Below are 12,041 nucleotides of genomic sequence, written 5' to 3' on the forward strand. Positions count from 1 at the left end.
TTTATCAGGTAGGGAGAAATATCAGTGGAGAAAGGCAATTTTTTTTAGTTTTAAGTTGACAAATGCAGGAAATTGAGGAAAATATATTATGAAACATTGAATGTTCAAATGTAATGAGTGTAACAGAGTAACACTAGAGCACTGTCCTACTCACCAGCAATTCCACTCCTTGGTGTGGACCTAAAGTAAACAAAAGTGCTAACTCAAAGAGATAGGTGCTTGATGTTCACTGAAGCTCTGTTTATAATAGCGAAATAATAGAAAAAAGTCTAAGTGCACAAGAACAGAGTACATTGTACATATGTACACACAGAGGAATACTGTGCAGCTATTAAAAATATACTCTTGCCGGCCCTCCCTGGTGGCGCAGCGGGTTAAAGCACAGCACTGAGAATCTAAAGCCGCTTCCGCATGAGTTCGATTCCTGACTGCCCCGGAGGTGACCACATGGCGTGGCAGACCTCTCCTGACCCGCCCGCTGCTCCCCTCAGCAGTGTACTTCATCGATCTGCCTGTTCTGCTCCCCACTCTGTCTCTGGTGAATCCTCTCACCCTCCGCATCTCTGGCCTGTACCCCAGTTCTGTATGAATAAGTAAATAAATCTTTAAAAAAAATATACTCTTGCCATCTGTAACAATATGGATACAACCAGAAGGCATGCAGTTCCACATATATGTTGCCTTTAGAGAAATAAAGCATAGGCCAATTCAAAACCAAACTTAAAAAGAAAAGCCCTAGCTCTCTAATCACACAATGTAGGAGGCCAGAGGCAGGGAGAGGAATGTACACAGAAAAGTATTGGTTTGCCTAATAGTCTATGGTAGGTGTCTTGGGTGCCTTAGTGGCAGTGTGGCATGGTGACCTGTATTTGAAGAAGTGTGATACTATACCTCTCAAACATACAATTTTAGAAACCAATGGTATCCAAATAAATGTTTTAAATTGAAAAAAGCATGCCCCTAGTTCTTGGTATATATGCGTATATTATAAAATCTATATGGCCTTGCTTTAAAGCAGAAGTCTCTATTATGCATGTCTGCATACATATCAGATGCAAGTATATAGTTTATAGATATTATCTTTATATAACTTAATATTGTATCGTGTGATTTTATTTCATGACTTAAAAGATTTTCATCAGTAGTCCATTATTATATTAAAAATGTCACTCTGGGGCCCTCCCTGGTGGTGCAACACACTGCAAAGACACAGCACTGCAAGCTAGCCACAGCTGCTTCAATGAAAGTGCAATCCCCAGCCCTCTAGGTGATCCACAAAGACTTCGCCTGTCTCACCAGCTGCTCCCTTCAACAGTGTACTTCTGTTGATCTGCCTGTTCTGCTGCCCACTCTGTCCCTGGTGGACACCTGCCCTGTACCTCTGGCCTATACCCCAGTTCTGTGTGCATAAATAAATAAATCTTTTTAAAAAAATCACTGATTATTAAGCTATCATAGTAAAACAGAATCAAAGAAAGAGATGCTTTTAGAATATGAAAAATGAAATAGCAAAGATATGATACTATTTTGAGAGTAATATATTTCATGTGTGCAAATTTGTTCAAAGGGAATTATCTTATTTCAAATGTATCTTTGTTCTTTCATTAAATCAGCCACCAGTTTATATTATACTATATGAAAGTGAGCACTTTTATATTCACTGTAATCATTAAGGTATTATATTTTTAAAATCCTTGCTTTCTGTAGTAACTCTGACCTTGATATGATAAGTTGATATGACAGGGCATAAATACATGAAACATCATTTTCTTTGGTGTTAAAGAACAATTGTTATGTAACATACCACATAATGGGAAACAATGCTCAAAGAAGTGTGAAGGCTTCTTCCTAAACAAGGGTATGTTAATTAGAAAGTAGAGCTTATATTTCACCTCCGTATCCACACACACACACACACACACAAACACACACACACACGATACTGAAATTGCTGAACAAAGTGAATCTATAGGTAAAAATGTTTATTTCTATTTATAGAACTGGGGTACAGGCCAGAGGTGTTGTGGATGAGAGGATTCACCAGAGACTGAGTGGGGAGCATAACAGCTGACTGACAGAGTACACTGCTGAGGGGAGCAGCCGGCCAGTCAGGAGAGGTCTGCCATGCTGTGTGGGTCTGCTCCCTGGCCAGGGATCAAACTCGTGCTGCAGTGGCTTCGGACAGCTTCATAATGCAGCGCTTTAACATGTTGCACCACCAGGGAGAGCCTAAAAATATTTTATGTGTTATGGTTTTACTGAATGAGCAAACTATAGTCGTACAAAATGACCCTAGAGGCAATATGGAAAACTGTTAAAGATCTAGAAGCAACGGTTGCATGTCTTGTATTTCATTAGTTAGGGATTCTTTCTTGCCCTTCTGTGGTTCTTTATTCTTCACATTAAGCTCTCCTGGTCAGATTTTCTTTCAGAGGTAACAAATAGAATTCCAGTGTTTATACCTGAGTAAACTGCTAGGAGAAAAGTAATAGAGAAAAAGATAAAAAGAAAAAATGCTTCCTTTCCAGACAATATTCTGCAATAAGGTGCTAGTTTTATAAGATGATGAATTACAAATATTAATGAAAGCATCCATCTCACTTGCCTTTTAAATGTGAAAATAAGTAATACAGCTAAGGTGTTTAGTAGGTATATATTTTCAGCTGAATATTCCACCAAGATTTTACTATGGTCTCCAACATATTACCCTTAATTCTTAAAAATCTGCTCTTTTATTTGATTCTCTTCCTTAACTAAAAGTTGCTATGATATTTTCATAAACATTTAAATGCTTCATGGTAGAAAAGAAACTTTGGATTTACCATCCTCTCCCTCCAGGCATAAAAATCATAAGATAAGTTCCTTATTAAAACAGAGAATTTAAGAGACTTTCATATTTAATGTAACAAAATAAAGGACACATATAAAAGCTGCTCTGAAATTTGCATAAAAATAATTGAGCTGTGAGTTAATTACCTATGCACCATAAAAGAATCTTTTGGCTTTCCTAAAGGTATTTAGGTTTCCTGTGAGATGTAACCACTGTACCTAAATAATATATTCTACAAGGGATTAACTACCTATTTTATTTGGAAATTAATGAAATTTGATTAGAGAATGGAGTTGGGTCACATGACCCTGTCCCTGAGTGTGTATTACACGTTTAAAATATAATTCCTCTACTTTCCCTGAAATAGTTTAAAGTAAAAAAAAATAAATAGAATATTGAAATGGATAGTAATGACTTCATTGAAGACTGGAATTTGAGGTAGCATTTCATAAGAGTTACATATATAGAAAATATAAATTGTTTAAAGTATATGGTTGAGTTATAATGCTTATCAGAATTATATCAGCACTTTAAGGTTTAAAATAAAGTTAGAAAACTATTTTAGAGATTCTAGATTTTCACTGAAAAGCAGTTTTACATTTTAGTGCATATGAAAAAAAAGTCAATTTACCTTTTAGAAAACAGCAATTATATGTAAAAGTGAAAAGGCTGGAGAAAGGGGGATACTTTCACTAAAATTGTATAATTGAAAAAGACTGACTAACTTTATTTTTTAAAGTTAATTTCTTAAATATATGTTTGTAACATACATTATAGTAATAAATTAAAATATGAAACATGCATAAACAAAAGCCTCACAATTCCAGAGTAAGAAAGAAATATAATAGCTCATCACTTATGAAATTTCTTGGACATAAATAAAATTTCAATGGAGGTAAATTCATCTTACAAAATCTGAAACATAAATAAGAAAAATTGGTAGAATTTGCCTTGTGTAGATAAGCCTTATTACTTTATTTCACACTCTTCAAACATTTCAAATATGAATGATTATTAAGTGAGCAAAATATTCTTACATAAATTAAACACTATTATTTATTACATGGGTTTCCAGTGAATTATTACTAAAAAATTAAGTATCTTAATTTAGTAGGATATGCACAATTAACAAGATCCAGAATCAAAATCTTCAAAATCTATTTTGAAGTTCCTTAAAGACGCACACACACTTCTTAAATTTAACGTCTAGAAAAATGCAGAGCGCTTTACTCTCATTAATTTGTGCTATTTTGAGTTAGTCAAGTAAGCTAGGCTGGTCAGCACTATTTCTTCTGTTTGTCCCTGAGGCACGGATCTCTTCTAATCCTTGGGAAAATATGTGGAAGTTTCTGAGGGATGCTAAACCTATTACTTAGAATAATATTTAATTAGGTGGTGATTTAACTTTCTCGGCCATTCTCTAACACGTGAGTGTCAGCAGCGCACTGAGCAGACTTTGTGCTCAAAAAGGAAATGAGTGTGATAATGATACGTTAGGAAATGGACAGTATGTTGGTGAATACACTGATTCGACTTGCAAAAGCAACAGCATGGATATTGCTGAATATAAACTTCTCTGTGGAGAAGTTTAGCTCTAACCTGTTACAGCGCTATTACGACACCGGGACTCAGGTTGTCAGGAGGCCTCACCTGGCCGGCGTGCCAGGTGCCCTAAATGGGCAGTGGAGAGCCTCATAGCTGAGCAAACCTTTTGATCCAGTTTAAATAAGACAAGTCACTCACTGAATTTCAAAGATGATAGGTGAAGGAAGTGTCACACATTTCAGTAACTCTGTTATTAAATAGCTAACATGCGATGGAATTTCTTGATATAAAGCTCCACAAACAGCACCAGTTAAATTCCTTAGTGTAAGTCATGTTAAAGAATACAAAAAACGGGGCCCTTCCTCGTGGCGCAGCGGGCTAGGACGCAGCTCTGCAATTTGGCCGCAGCTACATCAATGCGAGTTCAATCCCTCATTCCAGAGACGATCCACCTGGCACGGCAGACCTCTCCTGACCCGCCCGCTGCTCCCCTCTGCCTGTTCTGATCCCCTCTCTGTCTCTGGTGAAGCCTCTCACCGCCCCTGTACCTCTGGCTTGTACCAGTTCTGTATGAATAAATAAATAAATCTTAAAAATATATACAAAAACATCACTAAGAATATTATTGTAATAACTATAGGTTGTCTTAAATTCTGGAGATTAGGAAAAACAATAAAACAATAAAGAGAAACAATAAAGAGCTCTGCACCCATTATATAAATAAACCAGTTTCAGGAATACATATACATATACATATATATATAATATATATATATATATATATATACACACACATATATATACATATTCCTGAATTTAAAACTATTTTATCTGCAAATTTAACTTTTTCCTCTTTAATTATCTGTCCTACTCTGATTTTATAAATTTTCAATCAAAATATCTATCAATGCAACCTTCTCCTCTCTACTCAAGACCATTAATTATAGTTTGGCCACATAAAGCACTCTTAATACTCCATTACTTCCAGAGATGACAAACCTCAGAAACCATATTGTTCACCATGAGTGAACAATACTTCCATTTGCAATACCAATCTACTTGTACCCTAAGGTCAATCAAGGACTTCCAATTGCATCTGAAGACCAATACTCTTCCCAATTTAACCCCCATTGAAATATTTGCCAATTGGACACCCAATATTTCTCCTTATTATTCTATCACATTGCAACTTAACATCTTTGAATCCTAGTGAAACAAAGCTGATGTAGATGACTTTCATTGCTGAATGTTTATAAATAAAACGGTCTTTGTTAATGTTGTCTCAAACTAGTTTTTATCTATGGCCATATAGAAGCTTATTTATTTATTGGGGAATACCTATATCCAATACAGAAACAACAATATAAAACAATGCTATTACAATTAAAAAATAATATATCACATAATATGTTATATGAAAGGTCAGCTGGATAATAGGAGCCAATATATTGGATATGTTTTAATAGAAAACAAGTCATAATCTCGGAACTAGAATAAACATAATATATAATATTGCATATACATTTGTATATGATGAGGTGACTGTTATGTGACATAGAGTTAGAGAAACTGAGAGCTGGGATTAAAAGCCAGAATTTTCAATTTTCCTTTCAGGTTAATGAAATTTTCTTATATAGCAAGAAAACTGGCTTTAAGGTAAGTTAAATGTTAATGAGATAAATCATCACATAAGATTACACACTTTTTAATTCTCAATCCTGACTCTAATATGTACCATCTGTGAAGAATTATATAAAATACATGTAATTTCTGGGTAGAATTGTATCAAATACATGTACTTTCTATGCATTGTGTTTTCTCTTTTCTAAAGCTAGTGTTAAAAGTCTTGTTTTTCTTTATCAAAACAAGGCATGGTTTGTAATAGATGATTACAATAAATCTTATAATTAAGTGTGACACATAAGAATTAATAAACTATAGTGATGAAGATAGAGATTCTATGCATTTTGTTTTGTTATATAAAGGGTGGGGTAATAATGATTATTCTTTCATGTCTCATTTTTGAATCATGCATTCTTAATCTGACTGTAAAATTTGATTCCTCTAGAATATCATGTGTTGCTGATGCAGGCAATGTAACTTGTAATTATATATAAAATAGACAATACTCTTGATGCTTTAGATAAGGCAGACAGAGTTCCCGGTCCCTATACTAGGTATTGCAAACTACCCCTTCAGCAGGAAGTAGCTATACAGGTTGATCTTTGGCCTTCAGCAAACCTATACCGTTATAAAAGGGTGGAAATCTCTGAGGGAAAGCCAAGCCCTATGGGTTTGGACCTTTATCTTACACTGGCAGTCACTAGTTGTAAAATGTCTCTCTCATTTAACCAACAGGATGATAGGGCCCAGAGGTTGTATTAAATAAAACTGGTCAGAACCCTTCAGAATCCCATTTGTGAGATCTTGGCATCTCTGAACTGACTCTGAAACTAAGTGAATATTTATATCAGAAGTCTTAAGTCCCAAGGCACTACTCCTGAATCTGCCTGCATTCACTATTAAGTATGTGCTATCACTTACAGTATTAATTTCTAACTCACCTAAACACACACACACACACACACACACACATATATGCACATATGTGCATATATTTGGGGAAAAGTAAATCTAAAAGTAAAATTTAAAATTAATTAGTAACAATTTTCATATATTTATATTTATATACACTTTCAGATATGATTGACTTAAAATCTAAAATAATTATATTATTTTTTAAACCAGGAAAAACACAAGAAATTATGCAGCTTTCATGTATTCTAAGTGACTAAGCTTACCTGATTTCTTAACGGATACTTCTTTTTTTTCTCAACGGATATTTTTTAAGGTATATAATTTAATGCAAACTTTTCAAAAATCTTGACAATTCAAGTTTCCATGTCTTCTCTTGTCTTGAAATGATCTCAACCTAAATAATGATCTCATCCCTTTTACTGAGTTTATGACTGTCTATAATTCCTTGAGGGTAAAAAAAAGGTTAACTTTTTTATATCCCATATGAAAAATGTTACTTTCACTTTACCATTAACATAAGAAATAGCTCTTTAAGCCAAGAAAGATAATAATTTTTCACTAATCTCCATTGGGGTACCAAGTAAGATCAACAAAGAACACTATGTTTCATTTTACACTGGGGACCCTTGAAAGGTGTACAGTTAAATGTCATCCTGTTACAAGTAAATCATTCAAGGTTTTAGAAGACACTTTAGAGCTTCTTAAAGATGATTTGCTGCCAGACCTCTATAGTTTCTAAGGAGTCAAAGTGAATGCCTAGTGTTCAAAGGTAGGTTCATATATTAAAAATTTGCAAGAAGAGTTTGGAGACAATTAATATAAAGCATTTTTTTTTCATTGTTTTTAATATTGTTTCTTTTTGAAACAAATCAATTCAATTATAAGCCCACTAATTACAGGTGAACATTCAATGCTAAATGACCTGTTTTCATATAACATCAGTTAATAACCTCAAGGCAAAACTCATCTAACTGAATTAATTTTTATTAAGATATAACTGACATACACTAAAATTCTTCCTTTCATAGTACACTATATATATATATTTGTGCAAATATCACTTTTATTAAACAAATCTACACGTTGCACTAAAAAGGAAATTTCATCAGAAGCAGAATCAAAAATAAACTGTCATCAGCAAACTTTTCATCGGATGGGTAATAACCTCTGCTTCAGGTTGCTTCCTAACTTTTGAGTCACCATTAACCTCTTCATTGGTCATAAATGGGAAATTAACACCTTGCGCACCAGGGGGGGCCCTAAGCCATTGTTGTGGTATAATTGGTGTCATTCTAATGCCATCAATAAAGATAATTTATTCTTTTAAAAAAATCCGGGCCCTCTCTGGTGGCATAACGGGTTAAAGCACAGCACTAGGAGGCTTGTTGCAGCTGTCTCAATCCTCCACCAAGGAGGTGACCCACATGGTGCGGCAGACCTCTCCTGTCTTGCCAGCTGCTGCTCCCCTCAGCAATGTACTTTGTTGATTTGCTTGTTAGGTTCCGAGCTCTGTTTCTGGTGAATCCTCTCACCCCCCTGCATCTCTGGACTGTACCCCGGTTTTCTATGCATAAATAATAAACAAAACAAAACTCTTTAAAAAAATAAATAATCTACAAAAATCCATAGTAGTGAAAAATAATAAAAAAGAGAAAAAACAGACATTATTTAAATCAGGAATGAAAGAGGTGACCTCATTATCATTTACAGAAACCAAAAGGAATGTAAGGCATAGCATGGAAAATTTATGTTAATAAACAAGCTATTTTGCATAAAACAAAATTTTATAAAAAGACAGCAACTACCAAAACTGAAACAAAAATAAATAGAATATCTCAATAGACTTAGAACTTGGGAAACTACTTAGTAACTTTAAAACATTCCATAAAAGTCCAGGTCTAGATGAAAATAAGTATATAATTGTTTAAGAGGCTATGAAAACAATACTTCAAAAAAAAATCTTCCAAAATTAAAAGATAGGACCAAAAAGACTCAAAACACTTTTGGAAAAGAAGAACAATGTCAGGAAACGATTTATGATTTCCAAATTACAGTACTTTAGACCATGATGTACTGGCAAAGGATATAAAATACTTATCAATGAAATAAAAATTAGTATTTGACTATTAACTTTTATTTTTACCCTTTGTTGATTTTAAACAGAATGCCAAGACATTTCAATGGGGGAGAAGAAGTGTTTTTAGCAAATGTTGCAGAAAAACTGGCTATCCACAAAAAAGAATGAATTCAGAAACTTCAGATCACATAAACTGATCAAAATTAGTATTAAGCATAAATGTACAAACCTAAGCTATTAACCTTTTTGAAGACCTTGTAAAGTTGTATGACCTAGTATTAAGTGATGCATTAAACAAGTTTACCTTACTGTATCTACAGAAGTGTTTGTGGCTTTAATTTAGAGTCAAAGTTTAATGTCAAAAATGATTTATTACTATAATTCTGTGACTAATTTTTTTTTTTTAAAGATTTATTTATTTATTCATACAGAACTGGGGTACAGGCCAGAGGCTCAGGGGCGGTGAGAGGCTTCACCAGAGACAGAGTGGGGAGCAGAACAGGCAGATCCACGAAGTACACTGCTGAGGGAAGCAGCGGGCGGGTCAGGAGAGGTCTGGCTCGCCATGTGGTCTCCTCCGGGGCAGGCGGCAGGCGGGAATCGAACTCATGCGGAAGTGGCTTCAGACTCTCAGTGCTGTGCTTTAACCCGCTGCGCCACCAGGGAGGGCCTGTGACTAATTTTTTTTAAAGATTTATTTATTTGTTCATACAGAACTGGGGTACAGGCCAGAGGCTCAGGGGCGGTGAGAGGCTTCACCAGAGACAGAGTGGGGAGCAGAACAGGCAGATCCACGAAGTACACTGCTGAGGGAAGCAGCGGGCGGGTCAGGAGAGGTCTGGCTCGCCATGTGGTCACCTCTAGGGCAGGCGGGAATCGAACTCATGCCGAAGTAGCTTTAGCTTCTCAGTGCTGTGCTTTAATCCGCTGCGCCACCAGGGAGGGCCACCGTGATTAACTTTTAATGGTAGCTATACTTCGTCTGAAAAAAAAAAAAAAAATGTGCCTATCTTTATTCCAGCCACTGTATCCTGGTTTCTTCCAGGTGTTGGATGATGAACGGTTGTAGTCTCTGCATCTGTTCGGTCTTCCACATCCAAAATACCAGCAGAAATTTTGATGGCAACGCCACAGACTCCAATCAATAGATAGCAGCTGGGAACCACAGGATGGTGAGCAGTTTAGGATCTAATTAACTAACTCTGTTTTTCCAGGTAACTATTTCATTTGATATAAAGGAGACAGGGTAAGCAAGCAGTAATTAATCCTGACACTGTAAATGATTTCTATTAAATAAATAGGAAATGAACAAGATGTGAGGAAGAATGTATGAGTCAGAACATATTTGTGTACTACACTATTCTGTAAAAATGATACATTACATATTAGGATACCAAAACCAAGATCCCATTGGTAAGCTCAACCTTGCAATTCCACATGGCAAATTCAATCATTCCTCCTACCATGTGGACTTACACCCTAATCCCTAGAAGTGGTAGATGCCATTTTATACGGCAGAATAGACATTACAAATGTGATTAAGCATATAAAGAAGATACATTCCTCCCATGCTATCCACTTGAGTTTTAAATGTGATCAACAGAGGTTTGGTTAAAACACGAACAAATAAAAAAATTAGACACAGAGATTTACTACCAAATAGCATGTGTTGGTAGAGCAAGAGTTTGTAGTGAAGGATGAAGGAGTCAAGAGGAAGGACTGTAGGAAGCCTCTAGAAGGCCAGGGTAGGCAAGGGAGTAGATTATCTTCTAAAGTCTCCAATTTACCCAGGTAAACTAACTTTGGGCTCTGGTTGCGACAACTGTAACATTTATTTTGTTTTTGCACTAAAACACATTCATAATAATTTGCTATAGCGACCATAGGACATTGATGCATTCCCTAACAATACATATATCCTGTCAAACCTCAAAGTATGAAGGAGAAAGAGCCAACTCCCACAACACAAGCACCTCATGGCATCAGAGTCAGAGCCAGAGATATCAAAGTCAACAAAGGAACTTGTGACAGTCTCTGGATCCATTGTGTCCTCTGAACCCAAGAGCAGCAGCAGGAATACAGTGAGGACATCTCAGGCTCCAATCTGAAGGTAGTACAGGAGATACCAGGATGATGAGCAATTTCAGGATCTAATTAACGAACCTGCACATCATTGAAGAGTAAAACTCTGCACAAAGGAGAAACTGCTGAGTGAAAATCCAAACTGAGTGAGTCAGGGAAAATAGATGAAATGAAAAGCCCAGGTTTAGAAAAATGAAGAGAAAACTCAGAAAGTTAAAAACTTTATGTTTATGACATTGTCAGTAGAAAAGAATAAGAATGAAATATGTATAAATGGACACACACACATATATGATGTTCAGGGTATTATGGACACTGGCAGCTTAGTGATACTGAAATTCTAGAAGAACTGCATATATATGTTTGAAATGTTGGTATCAATCTCCTTTAATAAATACTCTGAAGATGTTAGAAGAAATATGGTAGCCAGAATTTGCTTCAAAAACACCTGGTACCGAAATGGGGATGGTGGGGGATGTTTGAGGGAAAAGCAAAACGAAAATTTGACCATGTTGGTAATTCTTGAGTACATTATGTTCCATTATACTTTTTTTTTCAATTTTCTTTTTAAGATTTATTTATTTATGCATCAGAATTGAGGTACAGGCCAGAGGTACAGAGGGTGAGAGGCAGAGTGAAGAGCAAGACAGTAGATCTAGTGAAATACACTGCTTATGGTAGCAGTGGGCAAGACAGGAGAGGTCTACTGCACCATGTGGGTCAGCTCCTGGGCCAAGATGGAACTTGTGCTGCAATGGCTGCAAAAGTTTCATCTGCTGCTCTTTAACCCCTTGGACACCAGGGAGGGCTCTGTTTTTCAGTTTGCTAAATATCTTACATATTTTTATAAAAATGTTTATAAACAAAAGAAGCATCGGGCCCTCCCTGGTGGTACAACAGGTTAGGACTCAGCAAGCTGGCAGCAGCCATTTCAGTGTGTTTGATCCCCGGCCTGGGAGGTGACCCACA

General features: G+C 35.9%; 1 pseudogene; it reads left to right on the top strand.

Annotated features, from left to right (window-relative positions):
- Positions 1 to 4,330: 4,330 nt before the first annotated feature.
- Positions 4,331 to 12,041, top strand: part of LOC101634984 — a 98,320-nt pseudogene continuing 90,609 nt past the window's right edge.

Source organism: Condylura cristata, unplaced genomic scaffold (assembly GCF_000260355.1).
Source record: "Condylura cristata isolate star-nosed mole 26May11 unplaced genomic scaffold, ConCri1.0 scaffold00007, whole genome shotgun sequence".
NCBI lineage: Eukaryota > Metazoa > Chordata > Mammalia > Eulipotyphla > Talpidae > Condylura > Condylura cristata.